Source organism: Pelodiscus sinensis, chromosome 8 (assembly GCF_052426305.1).
Source record: "Pelodiscus sinensis isolate ZL-2025 chromosome 8, ASM5242630v1, whole genome shotgun sequence".
NCBI lineage: Eukaryota > Metazoa > Chordata > Testudines > Trionychidae > Pelodiscus > Pelodiscus sinensis.
This window is the reverse complement of record NC_143059.1, coordinates 73,427,054-73,442,425: the sequence shown is the minus strand read 5'-3', so window position 1 is coordinate 73,442,425 and position 15,372 is coordinate 73,427,054.

Below are 15,372 nucleotides of genomic sequence, written 5' to 3'. Positions count from 1 at the left end.
GGTCGGCAGCAGCCCCAGTGGATGGTCTGTTCCTGCCGCACCATCCCCTCCACGGAGGAGAGGCAGGATCTGCCAGAGATCTGGAAGGAGGGCAGCGGGATCCAACCTAGGACCTCTCGGCTGCCTGCCAGGCTCCCTGACGGGTGAGGTGGCTTTGTGGGTGGGTGGGGGAAGCAGGGTGGAAAGCATGAAGGGGTGTTTGGCAGGGGGACGACGACGTCGCTGACCAAGAGGGATAGATGGGGCGAGGGGAGGGCAGGGCAAGGAGATGGGGTCATGGCTGGGCTCAGGTTGGGGGGGCAAGGCAGGGCTCAAATGCAGGGAAATGGCTAATACTGCCACGGTGAAAGGGAAACTGAGGCACAGGCAGGTGATGTCACAATCTGGGCCGAGACTGGTGTGGAGTGGGTGCGGCTCCAAGGGGCCTGGCCCTGCAGGGCTGGTTTCAGTGGTGGGGTCCCTCATGGAACCCCGCTCCCCTCCGGGCTAGTAACGTGGATTTCATGGGGCCGCATGCGCCTTGTGCCCGAGCAGGAGTGAAGTTCTGGGCTACGGCAGTCCTTGGTCTGCCCCTTGTGTGCTGGGGAAAGTGGGGGGCTGCTCCGGGCCCAGGGCTGCTCCGGGCCCAATGCTTTCCCCAGCCGTGCAGGCCAGTCTGGCTTGTGCTCCCCGGGTTTGAGGAACAGGAGTTCCCATGTGTAGCCACAAGGGGGCAGCCTGGCAGCACGGTGGCCACCCGGGCTCCCCACTGGCCCAGCTGGGCCTGGAAGGGGGTGGCTGCCTCGCCCGGCGCCGCAGGCTGGCTTGCTCGCTTTGCTGGTCACTTGTACCTTCCCCCATGGTGGATGGGGGGGGGGGGTTGTCAAGTGCCCTAGGACAGGATCTGGGTGGGAGCTGGGAACCGACCCCCAATCCCTGGGCCCAGCCCCCCCCAACTTTACAAGTGCTTGGAAGAGAAGCTTGCGTCTGCAAACTCACTTTGCAGCTGGTCCCCCCCCCGCCCCAATGGCTCGCCCTGCCAGCAGTTTTGGACCATGCTGCGGGCGCCGTGGTAGGTTAGCTCATGCTCGTATTTCAATCCGCATGTCCCGGCGCCACATCGAACGCCGCCCAGGAGCCTTTGGGTACACGCAGTCGCCTCAGAGATCCGGTGAGTGGGACAAGATCTGTGTCCCAGGCCCGCCTGTGGGGCTGCATTAACGACGTGACCCCCTTGAATTCTGTATTGATCAGGTCCGGTATCAGCTGCTCCATTCTTTTGTTTGGCTTGATGTCAGGCCCACAGGCCTGTAATGACTCAGTTTAGCTCGGTCACCCTTTTAAAAAATCAGGACAGTAGCTTTCTCTGGAACGTCCCTTGTGCGCGGCGGCTTCCTGAAAATCCACGTTGGCAGGCCCGCGAGCTCCTCGGCCAGCTCTTTTAAAGCTCTTGGATGCATGTTATCTGGCCCTGAAGGTGTCCTGCAGAAGAAGGCGCATGGACCTCCCTGGAGGACACCGCTGGGCCCTGCAGAGCTGTGCTCTAGCTCCGCGGGTAGAGGTGAGCTGTGCGCCATGGGGAGGGCCGGCTGCTTGGCACTTTCCCATTGGCGAGAGCCGTGTCTAAGAACTTTGGTCCGTGCTCGTGGCTTGTGGCCTGAAGCAGGGAGTTCCTCGGGTGGGCTGCACGCCATGCCAGGTGGTCCTTGTGTTCAGTACGTCCCCTCTGGAGCCGGTGGTGGTGGGAGACGCAACCCCAGCTACCTCATACTAGGCAGGGGGGTTGTTGCAAGCAGAGCAGTGGCCTGGTGCTCAGGCAGGATCCTAGCCCCCTCCCCCTTGGTGGGCTGAGGGGAGACTGTGGCAGGGTCCCTGACTCTCTTCCCCCTCTCCCCCCCCAGTGCCTTGCCCCTGAGGGCAGAGAACCACGGGGGTCACTGGCTCTGGGGACACCTTGCTTGGGCCAGCACGGCCCGTGGCAGGCGTGTTCCTTGGCATCAGGGGAAGGGCCAGAGGGAGGCTCATAGGGGCCTTGGCTGGAGCCATCGGCGGGCAGGTGGACCCGGAGGTCCAAGGGGAGGCGGTGGCTGGCTGGCCGGCCATTCTTGGCAAACCCAGAGGTCGCAGGGGCTGCTGGCGGAGGGTCTCGGTGGCTGGAAATGGCAGGGGCCTGCCAGCCACGCCAAGAGTGCAGCCAGAGCAGCCAGGGCCCCACGGAGAAGGGTCGATCCCAGCTGGGCTGTCACAAAGCCACCTCCACCTGCGTGTCGGGTGAAGCCGTGGTGGGAGGGGAGACGCCTCCCCCTCTAGGAGCAGCGCCCAGCTACCGCTGCCTCCCCCTTTCGCCTTGACCCGCCAGGCCCGGCCCCCCCGCACGCTCCCTGCAGCAGCCAAGACCCCCCCCCCCCGGGTTCCCGGGCGCCGGCTGGAGTCGCGCAGCAATAAGGCGCTGCGGAGGCAGGCGGCCCCGGCCCAGGATGAGCTACCAGGCTCTTCTCCGCCCCGCTTGCCCCGGCAGCCTGGGTCAAGGCAGATAAGAGACCGTAGCTCATTTTTAATGAGCCCCTACTGGAGAGCAAGGGGGGCGGGGGAGGGCGCCGCTTCTGGGCCTCTCCAATTAACAGGAGTGGTAATTGCGGCGGGGGGGGGGGGGGGAGACAAGCAGGCACGAGGGGGCCGGCCCTGTGACAGCCCCAGGGAATGGGAGGGGTGGGGTTGGGGTCCCCAGGCCCCTTGTGCTCAAGCGCCTGGCTGGGGGCAGGTGCCGATCCGGCGCGAGCTGTGCGGCTTCTGGGGTCCCTGTCCCCCAAGGCAGCCGGGCTCGGGGCTTGTTAACGAGGGTTGGGCTGGGATCTGGGGTGGAAGGCAAATGATGTTCAGCCTCTACCAGGTCAGCCGCCATCCCCGGCCCCCTGGCCAGCTCCGCCCTGGCCAAGCCCTCGGCACTGTCCTAGCCCGGCGTTTCCAGCCCAAGCTGGGGGATTGATTCAAACTTCTGGCTCCTTCCTCAACGCCACCCCCTTCCTGAGCCTGCTGCCGCCCCCTGCCGCAGCCTGCCCCCTTCTGGCCACCCCCTTCCTGAGCCTGCTGCCGCCCCCTGCCGCAGCCTGCCCCCTTCTGGCCACCCCCTTCCTGAGCCTGCTGCCGCCCCCTGCCGCAGCCTGCCCCCTTCTGGCCACCCCCTTCCTGAGCCTCCTGCCGCAGCCTGCCCCCTTCTGGCCACCCCCTTCCTGAGCCTACTGCCGCCCCCTGCCGCAGCCTGCCCCCTTCTGGCCACCCCCTTCCTGAGCCTGCTGCCGCCCCCTGCCGCAGCCTGCCCCCTTCTGGCCACCCCCTTCCTGAGCCTACTGCCGCCCCCTGCCGCAGCCTGCCCCCTTCTGGCCACCCCCTTCCTGAGCCTGCTGCCGCCCCCTGCCGCAGCCTGCCCCCTTCTGGCCACCCCCTTCCTGAGCCTACTGCCGCCCCCTGCCGCAGCCTGCCCCCTTCTGGCCACCCCCTTCCTGAGCCTACTGCCGCCCCCTGCCGCAGCCTGCCCCCTTCTGGCCACCCCCTTCCTGAGCCTGCTGCCGCCCCCTGCCGCAGCCTGCCCCCTTCTGGCCACCCCCTTCCTGAGCCTACTGCCGCCCCCTGCCGCAGCCTGCCCCCTTCTGGCCACCCCCTTCCTGGTGGGTCTCCCGACGGTGATGCGGTGAGCGGCTCCCAGCCAGGCACGCCGGGGAGGTGGGAGTGCCGAGTCGACTCCAGCAGGACAGTGCGGGGGCTCGGCTGGGGAACCTTTCTCAAGTCGGGGGCTGACGACAAGCAGAAAAATCAGCCGGGGCCACACCCAAGTGAGAAGCGGGGAAAACCCCTCCCTGTGGCCCCGCACTGAGGAGAGAGACTCTCCCCACGTCCCCCTCGCACCCCAGAGCCTGGGGGGGCCAGGCGAGTAGATTTTGTGTTCTCCAGCCTCACAGGCAGGCTCCCCAGTGCCGGGGGGGACGACCCTGAGCCTCGGGGGTCTGGATCCAGGCAAGCTGAGGGCCACATCCGGCCCCTGGGCCTGGGGTTCCTCACCCTTGCTCTAAAGCAGCGGTCGGAGCACCCTTCGGGCACTCGGGAGACGTCTGGGGGGACGCCCACACAACCGACATTTGGAGAAAACGGATTTTTTGTTTTCAGTTTTCTGGCGCTTTCTTATTTTTGTATTTTTTACACCCCCAATTTCATCACCCGCCCGGCTACGATGAAGTTGTTTAAACCAATGTGCTGCAAGGGTAGAAAAAAATGGTGTGTCGGAAAACTGTAGGCCCTGGGGTGCCTGTAATGATGATTTTTTTAAAGGGGTACTTTAAAAAAAAAAAAAAAAAAGAAAGAAAAGGTTGAGAAGCACGGCTCTAAGCCCCGTGTGCGCCCGCCGGTTCCCTGCGCCCGGCTCCGTGCAAGCCGCCCCTTGTGCAGCGGAGCCCGCCCGCGGATTAAAGGCTAAGCGTGCCGATTGCGATCAGTGTACACACGCAGCCTGATGGGGAGGAATGGGATTAGAGGGGTCAGGCCAGGTTAGCTGCTTCCTCTCTGCCGTTGATGGTATCAGAGCAAGTCCCCCGGACTTCAGATCCCTTGGGCAAACAAACAGGAGGGCCCGAGCCAGCCAGCGGGGCGGGGCGCTGTGGGGCTGGGGCGCTGCACTGGGGGAAGGGAAGGAGGTGGGGGAAAAAACAGACTGGCCCCCACCCTGGAGGTCTGCGTATGTTTCGGGGGGGGGGAGCCGTGTTAGTCTCTCACTGTAAACACAAGGACCCGGCTCCCCCTCGGAAACGTGCGCAGACCTCCAGGGTGGGAAGCCGTCAGGTTTTCATAAGAAGATAAGAACGGCCGGACTGGGTCAGACCAAAGGTCCATCCAGCCCAGTGTCCTGTCTGCCCACAGTGGCCAGCACCAGGTGCCCCAGAGAGGGTGGACTGAAGACAATGATCAAGCGATTTGTCTCCTGCCATCCCTCTCCAGCCTCTGATCAACAGAGGCCAAGGACACCATTTTATCCCCTGGCTAATAGCCTTTTATGGACCTAACCTCCATGAAATTATCTAGCTTCTCTTTAAACTCTGCGATAGTCCTAGCCTTCACCGCCTCCTCTGGCAAGGAGTTCCACAGGTTGACTACACGCTGTGTGAAGAAGAACTTTCTTTTATTCGTTTTAAACCTGCTCCCCATTAATTTCATTTGGTGTCCTCTAGTTCTTCTATTATGGGAACTAATAAATAACTTTTCTTTATCGGCCCTCTCCACATCACTCATGATTTTATAGACCTCTATCCTATCCCCCCTCAGTCTCCTCTTTCCTGACATCCTTGGTTTTTGTCTATTTCAGAGGCTGTGAAACGAACCGCAGTGCCCCACCTGAAGGGTAATGGGCTGCGGGCGCGGATCTAGCACAGCCTGGGCCTCTGGCTTGCTGCTGTCCCTGGAGTGGGCCTGGCTGCCACAGACGGGCCAGCCCCGAGCTCTCCTTCCCCTCCCGGAGCTACGTGCCAGGGTGGGCTCTGCAGCTGGACTCCTGGCTCCTGTCTGCTGGGGAGGGAGCTGCCCCCCCCCCCGGTGGCTGTGCAGCAGCGAATGCCAGAAGAGGGGTGAGGCCGGCAGGGGGGCGGTGAGCTCTGCCTGGGAGCGTTCCAGGTGCTGGTAGAGGACCAGGGAGCCCTGGAAGGTGCTTAGAGGTGGCTGGAGCATTTGGTCCGTCTCCGCCCTGGGCCTTAGCTGCCCACCTATAGCATGGGGGAGACCTGTTCTTGCACCTTTAGCTCCTTGTCTGCGTACCCGGGAAGCTCTGTGGGGGGGGGGGTCTCTGTGTGTGCAGCGTCTGACACAGAGGGGCCCAAATCCCAGCCTGCGTAGGCTTCGTGGTACCAGGCACCTCGCTTCCCCGCTGCCGTCTGCCCGCCCACGGCGAGATCGTGACTCCGGCGTAAGTCGTCTCCGGGATGGCAACATCCTTTTGGATTGGCCTGCGCCAGGCTGGTCGGCATCCTCCCCCCTTCCCTGCCCCCTTCCTCCGGTTCCTGGCTCTGCCCCGGGGCTCCTAGAGGGCCGGGCCATCGCTAATGACTGAGCCCGCAGACCGGTGCAGGGCGGCGCATCCCCCTCGGTTGCGTGCTCTCACCAGCGGCTTCCCAAGACGACTCCTGGCCAGCGCAGGGGGCGGGCGCCAGCATCCTGTGGGGCTGAGCCTGCGCCGCTGCAGGGAGGGCACCTCGGCCAAGGATGTAGCTGCATCTTCTCGGGCTTCCGGAGATGACAAACGGGCCGCGCTGGTTTTGTCGTCACCTTCTCGGAGAGTGGCCGCTAGCAGCCATTGCGCGTCCCAGAGAGACGCCCACCCGCTCCCGCCAGCCGCCCGCCCGCCAGCGTTAACCGCGTCCTCCCGGGGATCTCAGCCCTGTGCTCCTGCATCCGGCCCTTTCCTCTCCAGGCCGGTGGATACCTGGTAGGACCGGCCCCTTGGCGCACGCCTCCCAGCTCAGTGCTTGTCCTCAGCACTGTTCTCCCCTGACTGCGCCGGAGAGAAGCCGGGCGAGTCCGCAGCCACGCCGGACTGGAGCCGTTCCACGGCCGCGAGGGCGCAGCGTTGATCAAAGGAGCCCGCTTTGCTGGGTGCTGCTGCGTCTCAGGAGCGAGGGCTTTGCCGGGCCGCTAGCCAATGCCTCTGTCAAAGCCCGGCACTTAACCCATCTGCTGGTGTGCGGGGAGGCTGGAGGGCGCGGTGTAACAGTTGGGCTCGTAGGAACAGGCCGGCCTGTCACGGCTGAGGGCTGGGTCCGTGCCGGGCTGGGAGCCCCGTGAGCCCACGCTGGGCCGGGCACCCCCTTTGCTGTGCGGGGCTCTGGCTCCCACGGGCCGAGAAGACGGGGACGGAGCAGGGTGTTCTCTGTGGCTCGGGGTGAGCCCGCTCTTCTGCCTGTCTCTGGTCCTTTCCAGCTGAAGCAGGCAGAGCTGGGTTGGGCTTCTCCCAGTGGCTCCAGGTGGGTCTGACTTTGCTGCTGCTCGGTGCTAAGTGGAGCAGGTGCCCTGGGGGTCTGATCTGAGGGCCGAGCCCCCCTCCTCGAGCCCAGCGCAGGGCCACGCAAGCCCATCCAGGATGAGCCACGTCTCCGTATCCCAGCTCTCGGTTCCAGCCACGGGAGGGTCGGCCGCTGCCGGGCTGGGTGCAGCATAACCCCCGGATGGACTCTGCTCTGGTGCTGCTGCTCCTCGCGCCCTGCAGAGCTTGGGTGACCAGGGTGTCACCCCCACGCTTGTCAGGGTCCTTTGCCCTCGGGCCCCCAGCAGCGCTGATGCCCTGTTCTCTGGAGCTAGGCCCCCTGCTGATGGGTGGAGCCAGGTCCCGGCGGGCGTGGGATTCCGTGGGATCTGCCTGCAGCGAGCACGGCGGCCCCTCGGCTGCCCTTCGCCTGGTCGGCTGGGCTGAGCATGCTCTCGGGGCCTGGCGATGTTCTTCCTGACCCCGTGCAACCCCTCAGACTGTCGCCAGAGGATGGAGCCGTCAGCATGCAGGCAGTGAGTGTCTCCTGGATGTGCCTCTCCCTGTCCTCAGGGATTTCCCCTGCCCGCCCCGCACTCAGCCCCACCAGGCTCCGCGCCAGGCAGCATGTCTGCAGGGCTGCCGCAAGCGGAGAGGTGGCCCGGGCTGGCTGGGGGGTTAAAACGCTCACTCTGAATTGTGTTCCTGCCCCTGCCCTGCGACTGGGCCCCTGCCTGACTCAGTTTCCCCAGCCAATGAGTAGTGCTGGCATTTCCATAGCTGTTGGGGGCAGGAGCTGTGCCCGGCGTGATGGGCCCCACGGGCGCTGCGGGACTGCAGCTCGCACTGTCTGCCGAAAGGGGGAGCGTCCCATTCCCACGGCACTTCCAGTGACAATGTTGCTGACACCAATGTGTTCCTGCAGAACGTGTCGATTCCAGAGACTCCGAGGCCCGACGGGACGGTTGTGACGACATCGGCTCCCCTCCCGTGCAACCCAGGCCGCCGGCCTGCCCTGGATGTGTTCCTGCTCAAACGAGGGCAGATTCGTTAGAAAAACACCCAGTCTGGATATCAGAATGGCCAGCGATGGAGAATCCGCTGCGCCCCAGTAAGTTAATTACCCTCTGTGACAAACGTTCCATCTTCTCTCCAGTCTGGATTTGTCTCGCTTCAAGTTCTAGCCACGGGATCGTAGAACTGGCAGGAACCTTGAGCATCATTGAGCCCAGCCCCTACCCTCCTGGCGGGACCCAGCACCGTCTAGATCAGGGATGGGAACTAATGAATAATTTACTAGTCGAGCAGGCGATGGAATTTCCATCGACCTCTCGACTAGTCGATAGGCACTTCCGCGTTCCTCCTTTGACGTGTACAAGAGCCCCGGCTGGGGAAGTTCTGGCTGGGGCTCTCGTACGCTTTGAAGGAGGAATGCAGAACTCGGTGGGTGCCAGCTTTGAAATGTACAAGAGTCCCCAGCGGGGGTCTTGCGCATTTCAAAGCGGAAGCGCCGGCATGGAGCCTGGAGTGAGCAGCGTCCTCCGCTGAGCCCAGGCTCTACACAGCGCTGCCCCATTGAAATGCCGCCTCCGCATTTCAAAGCAGCGCTGCACGGAGCTGAGCCTGGGCTCCATGCGCTGCTGCCCCTTTGAAATGCTGCGGCGGCGTTTCAAAGGGGCGGCGATGCACAGAGCCCGAGCTCTGTGTTTCAAAGCGGCAGTGCCTCCCCAGGCTGCATGGACAGTGCTGCATGGAGCCCGGGGTCAGCTCCTTGCAGTGCTGCTTTGAAATGCAGAGGCGGCGTTTCAAAGGGGCAGCACCACACGGAGTCTGGGTACGGGCTCCATGCGGCGCTGCCACTTTGAAGTACCCCCTCTTCCTCCCCGTTTGCTGCCTCTGTCTGACAGAGGCAGCAAAGGGGGGAATCAACTTGTTGACTAGTCGACTGACTATCCGATAAGTTTTTGCTTATCGGATAGTCGACTAGTCCTTAACATCCTTAGTCTAGATCATCCCTGCCAGATGCCCATCCAACCGGCTCTTCAATATCTCCAGGGATGGAGATTCCACAACCCCCTCAGGCAATTTATTCCAGTGTTTAACCCCCCTGACAGGCAGGAAGTTTTTCCTAATGTCCAACCTCAACCTCCCTGGCTGCAGTTGAAGCCCATTGCTGCTTGTCCTGTCCCCAGAGGCCAAGGGGAACAATTTTTCTCCCTCCTCCTTGTAACGCCCTTTGAGACCTTCTGCTGCTGGATTAAAGAGCGGTGTGCTGGCTGAAATCCCTTCCCTGCGGTCGGACTGACCAAGGCATCTCTAACCCTCCTCATGTGTCAACCAAATACCCTGAGCTTCTGGAATCTCACGACACGGTGGCTCCCTCCCCTCCGCCCCCCGGCTGTTCCTGTGTCACTTTTCTGACCCCTCTCTGATTCGTCACCGTCTGTTTCGACGCGAGGCCTTCGGAGCAGGCTGCCGTATGTAGTAATGCTCATGCCCAGGCCGAGTACGGGAATTAATACCCCCGCCCTCTCCTACGTGTCCGCTTGCTGCTTTCCACGTCCCAGGGCCACGTTTGCCCCGTTAGTGACAGCGCCACAAGAGCGTTTGGTTCTACCCTGACCTGGAAGGCGTTTCCCTGTCCCCGCGTCCCAGGATCCAGTGTCCCGTGGCCGACGGGCTTTGTTCCTAGATGCGTTTGGCTCTATTAAAACTCCTGCCTCCTGCAGGGCTGGCGGGAGCAAACGGTGGCACGGCGGGGCGGTGCTGGGAAACCCGGCGGGGCCCTGCAGCATGTGCCGGGGTCTGGCTCGCTCCAGCTCGCCCCGGGGGCCCAGCATGGCCGGGCCGGTTGGCAGGGGGGCCCTGGCTGGGGTCAGGAGTCTGGGGGGGGAGGCCTGGAGCGTTGTTGAGCCCCAGTGCCCCGAGGGGGGGTGATCAGTGGGTCTCTGGCGCCTTACCGGCCACGGTGCAGCTGCTGTATCTGGTGTCCCCGCAGGGCGCTGGTGGAGCCAGTCCCTGGCAAGAGGAGCTGCCGGCTTGGCTGGGATCCGGCTCCTACCCCTGGAGATGGAGCTCAGGCCCCGCAGCCGGTCTTGGGAAGTGACCTGACCGGGTAATACCCACTAGTGCAGGTAACCGGTACGGGGGAGCAGCCCCTGTCCGTGGGGGGCCCGGGGTGCTCCCGCCGAGGCAAAGCGAAGGGTTAACCGGTGACCTGGCTCTCCGGGATCTCTCACCCCGGCTCTCGGCTTAGCGAGGGGGCAGGTTCCCCGGAGTCTCTCGGGAGCTGCCTTGTCTGGTCGGGTGGGCAGCCTGGGACCGGAGTGGGACCGGCTCTGGGGAGCCGGGGGAGCCCAGCCGAGGGGCTGAGTGGCAGAACCGGAAGGGAGCCGAGGGCCGGCGCAGGGGTGCCCGGGGCTGCCGGCTGGGAGCCGGGGGGGATCGACCCAGCTGTTGGGGCTCCGGCTTGTGCTGCCCGCACCTCCCGGGCCTCAGGACTGAGCCTCTTGCTGGCGCGGAGCGGCTGGCTAGCAGGGGATCGGGTTCCCGAACGCCCGCGCCGCCGGCCCGGCTAATGGCCTGGGCTCCCCTGGGGCCAGCGCCGGCCGGGCGGAGGAATCGGAGCCGGGCGTTGGATGCACCAGGACGCTGGGCCAGGGAGGCCAAACGAGCCCCATCCTGGGAGCCGCACGCCGCACCTGCGGGTCCCTGGCCCTCGTGGGCCCGGCGCTGGCCCGCCCCCTGGTGGCGGCAGGCGGGATGGCGGGCACGAGCCCCCTTGTGCTGCCCCCAGGGCGGTGCAGTTGGGTTCCCGAGGAAAGTCCCGGGCCGCCGGGGCCGTGCTTGCTTGGGGGCTGCACGAGCCCTTGGAGCGGCTGTAGGCCAAGCCGGCCAGCCCACCCGAAGCGCGGCCCAGGCCCGGCTGCCTGCGCGGCGGCCGAGACGTCTCCGCCCCCGGGCGCTTGCCCGCTGCTCTGCCTAGGCGGGCGCTGGGCGCGTGGGCGCCGTCTCCGCTTGCGGCCCAGCGGGTCCCGTGCGGGCCCCTCGCCCTGCCCGCTGAGCCGTGCGGGACTCCCAGGCGGGTCGAAGGCTCGGGCAGTGCCCGCTCCCCCGTGCGCTGCTTGGCACTGCCCGCAAGGCCAGGCGGGCATGGGCACGAGCCTGTCGGCCGCCCCGGCAGCAGCTGAGAGACCTTGGCCCATGAACCTCGAGCGCGAGGCTGGAGCCGCTGCAGGACGTGCTGCGGGCGAGGAGGTGGCGCTGGGGGGTCGCTGACGCTGCTGGGCCGGGGCGAGTCGGTGCCGTGAGGCCCAGGGAAAACAGAAACCGAGGGCACAAGCAGCTGGCAGGGACTCCGGGCGCCATCGGCCTGCAGGTGCCCGGAGCCGAGGGCACAAGGAGGTGCCCACCCCAGGCCCTGCCCGGAGGGTGCTCACGTGTCCCCCACACTGGGTGTCACGGGCGCAAGGGGATTTACTGGCACAGGCGTGTGTCGGCACAGGACCGGCCCTGGCACTGCCCGGGCACGTGTGCTCCCCGCTCAGCAATTGGATGTCCGGGGTGCACCCAGACGTGGCCAGCCCGTTTGGTTAGCCCCCTGGGCGCACGAAGGGGCGGGCGGGCGGAGCAGCCCGGCGGGGTTGGGCTGGCAAGCAGAGCCGCAAGGACTGGCGCGAACTTTTGGGGCGGCCCTGGGACGATGGCCAGGCTCTGGTGGAGGCGGGTGGAACTGGGGCTGGGGAGGAGCAGTCGTGGGGCGGCTGTTCCCCTGGCAGAAGGCTGCCGGGGGCTGGGAGGCAGAGGGGCCCAGCAGGGCCATGGGGCTGTGGGAGGGAGTCGCGCGGCAGCCTCCTGTCAGAGGCCCTGACACAGAAAAGGACGAGCCTGGGGGAGCCTGGCTGGAGCCGTGGGGAGCTCGTGGGCTGGGACCCGCCAGGGCCGTGCGCCTGGGGCCTGCTAGCGCCGAGCATCTTGGTGACCCAGCGGCCTCCGCTGCCCACCTGGCCCCGCTCCGGGGTGTGAGCGAGGGGGCAGGACTGCTTCTCCCCCAGGGCTGTCTACACTGCGCCCCCTCCCCCCCACTCGCCAGGCACAGCGAGGCTGGACGTGCCCGCCTGGCCCCCAAGCTACCTACTCCGGTCGCTAGGCCAAAGTTAGCGCGGGGCGGGCGCGGGGCCCGGGGCGTGGGAGCGGAGGCCTGGCAGCAGAGGGCTCTCTAACGCCGCCGGGATCCAGGGCTTGGAAGCGGAAAGGCCAGACGAGAAACGAGGCTGGTGGGCGGGGAGGGGCGGGGCCGGTGCTGTGGGTTGCGCGTCGCACACCTGTGCTCGGCAGAAGGTCAGGCTGGGGGGCACGGTGATCGATCAGGCCTATACCAGGGAAGCTCCCAGTGGGGGTGCCGACAGGAGGGGGAAGTCCTGCTCTCCGAGACGTCTCAGCGAGTCCTCGGTCCCGCGCCCTAGGGCCCGGAGCTCTCCTGCTCCGCCAAAGGTGGCCTGCGGAGGGGCAGAAATATCTGGGCTGGGGCCGTGGTGGCGGCTAGGAAAATCCCCGGCAGGTTTGGCTCAGCAGGGTGAGACGAGGTGGCTTCGCACGGAGGGCGGGGTGGGGCGTCCGAGGAATGGACGAGACCAGCAACCGACCGGTTCTCCAGTGACCCGCAGAGACCTCTAGGGGAGAGGAACCCGGCCTTCTACCCTGCGCTGGGAGGAGTCATTTCAAAACCAACCCAACCTCTCGGGCTCCTGTAGGTCAGCTGATTGGCAGAGCGCCCACAGCTGGGCTTGTGTTACTGCTGGGGGGTGCGCGTTCCCCAAGGCCTTGGTGCACTGAAAAAATTATTCCGCGCCTGGACGGAAAAGAGTAGAACATTGATCCCTGGCTCTTCCCACTATGCCACACTCCTCCTTGCGGCCAAACAGCTGCCGTGCTCTGTGCCTGTTAGCACCGGTGCGGGGTGGGACCCGTTGTGCTGGCCGAGTGCGGCTGCCTGGGGCTTATCCCCCCTTGAAACGATTTTCCAGCTGTGAGTGGCACGTCAGCCCGCCTGCCGAGAGTGGGGGCGCCCGGGAGCTGGCGGAGTCCTGCTGGCCAAGCCCGTTAGCTCGCGGCTGACCCTGACCCTGATGGTCAGAAATCTCCCCTGGTCCGGGCAGCTTGCTCCCCTCTCTCCGCGGCCGGGCCAGCGTCTGCCCAGGGCTGATCCGCACGCGTGTGCTGCTGCGTTAGCTGTTTCGTGGGATGGGAACCGATCCAGGGTTTGCAGAAGGCAAAGGCACCTTTGCCATTGACTTCGCTGACGGCAGATGGTCTTGTGCCCCAGGTGATTTGGGGTTTTGGGGGGGGAGGGGCTTATTTAACTTCGGAATAGCGGGAAAGGGCAAGCTTCGCTCCCCAGGGGATGCCGGAGGGCTCCGCGGGTGCCCCAGAGAGATGGGCTGGGGCGATTTCTTAACCCTTCCCCAAAACTCAGCACTGCTTATTCGGGGCAGAGGAAGGTTTTCTCCCACGTGTGTCTCCCGCCTTTGTGTTCCAGGTCGTGGCACCAGCAAAGCCGTAGCTCGTCCCCACTCCGCCCCGCCAGCTCTCCAGTTGTCCATAGGCTCTTCTGCGTGGCAGAGAACGACCGAATGCACAAAGCAACCTGCTTTGAAATACCCCGTGGCTGTTCGCTGGCCAGTGGGAGGAGGGCCACGCGCATGAGCCACGTGTGGCCCGAGCCACGGCTGAAAGAGCCCAGGGCCACTGCCGGCCACGGTCGCTGACTCCGCCGATGCAGCCTCGTGGTTGCTCTTTCTGGGCCATCTGTGCTGCCCCAGCCCTGGGGGAAGGAGCTGGAATTCTCTGTGCCCCCCCGCAGCCCCGCCAGTGCCACCCCGTGGGCAAGGAAGGTAAGCAGGACGCGGCCACGTGGAAAAGGGCAGCAGCCTGAGCCGTGAAGGGCGCGAATCCCCGCTGGACTGGGGCGTGGGCAGTGCTGCGTCACTTTCACAGCGGGGTGGGGGGGGTTTCCCTTTGTGATGAAATTAACCGTGGATCCTTTAACCCTTCGTGTCCCGGCCGCCAGAGGATTTTTCGGGCAGCCTCTTGTCTCCGTTCTTCCTCGATGTCACTTTGGCAGAGGAGAGGGTTTGGGGAAAACGTTGACCTAGGATGTGGGTGGGGAACCTCAGGCCCAGGGCTAAATGCGGCCCCCGACTTGCCTAGATCTTGCCCTAAGGTTCGGGGCTCCCCCCAGCATTGGGGAGCCCCCACTGGCACTCCAGACCGCCCGCCGTCCCCCCCCCCGTGGGGCTGGAGCACACAAAAGCGACTAGCCCGGGTCCCCAGGCTCTGGGGGGCGAGGGGCATGTGGGGCAGGTCTTTCTGCTTCTCCGTCGGGGGCCCCCTCCGAGGGTTTTTTGTTTGGCTTCTCACTTGTGCGCAGCCCCCGACAGCTTTCCTGTGGGTCGGCAGCCCCAGACCCAGAAAAGGGTTCCCCAGCCTGGCCTAGGAGCTAAATCCCACATGCTCGCCAGTCCCGTTCTAGCTTTAATCCCTGTTTGCCAGGGACCCCCGCTGGAGATTCCCCCCTCCCCCCGGAGAGTCAGGAGAGACTTTGCTGCCCAGAAGGACGAGGGACGTGCATTTTGTGTTAGAAGCTGGTAGAAGTGAGTGGGTGTGTGGAGGATGTGTAGGGTGGAGAGGGGCTGGCACGGGAGAGGGGCTGGCGTGGGTTGGTTTAGGCGCGGGCAGGCGGTGAACACGTGGCGTTTGGGGCCGGTGCGGGAGCGAGGCCGGCGCGGGCTGGTTTGGGAGTGGGCGGGTGGTGGACACGTGGCATTCAGGGCCGGCGCAGGAGCAGGAGCGGGGCCTGTGCGGGTTGGTTTGGAAGCAGGCGGGGCTGTGGACACGTGGCGTTTGGGGCCAGCGTGGGAGCGAGGCTGGCATGGGTGAGCAGTGGACATGTGGCGTTCGGGGCCGGCGCGGGAGCGAGGCCGGCGTGGGTGAGCGGTGGACACGTGGCGTTCGGGGCCGGCGCGGGAGTGGGGCAGGCACGGGCGGGCGGTGGACACGTGGCGTTCGGGGCTGGCGCGGGAGCGGGGCCGGCGTGGGTGAGCGGTGGACACGTGGCGTTCAGGGCCGGTGCGGGAGCCAGGCTGGCGCGGGCGGGCAGTGGACACGTGGCGAGCGGGGCCGGCGTGGGCGGGCAGTGGACACGTGGCGAGCGGGGCCGGCGTGGGCGCGGGGCCGGCGTGGGTGGGCAGTGGACACGTGGCGTTCGGGGCCGGCGCGGGAGCGGGGCCGGCGTGGGCGGGCAGAGGACACGTGGCGTTCGGGGCAGGAGCGGGGCCGGCACGGGCGGGCGGTGGACACATGGCGTTCGGGGCCGGCGCGGGAGCAAGGCCGGTGTG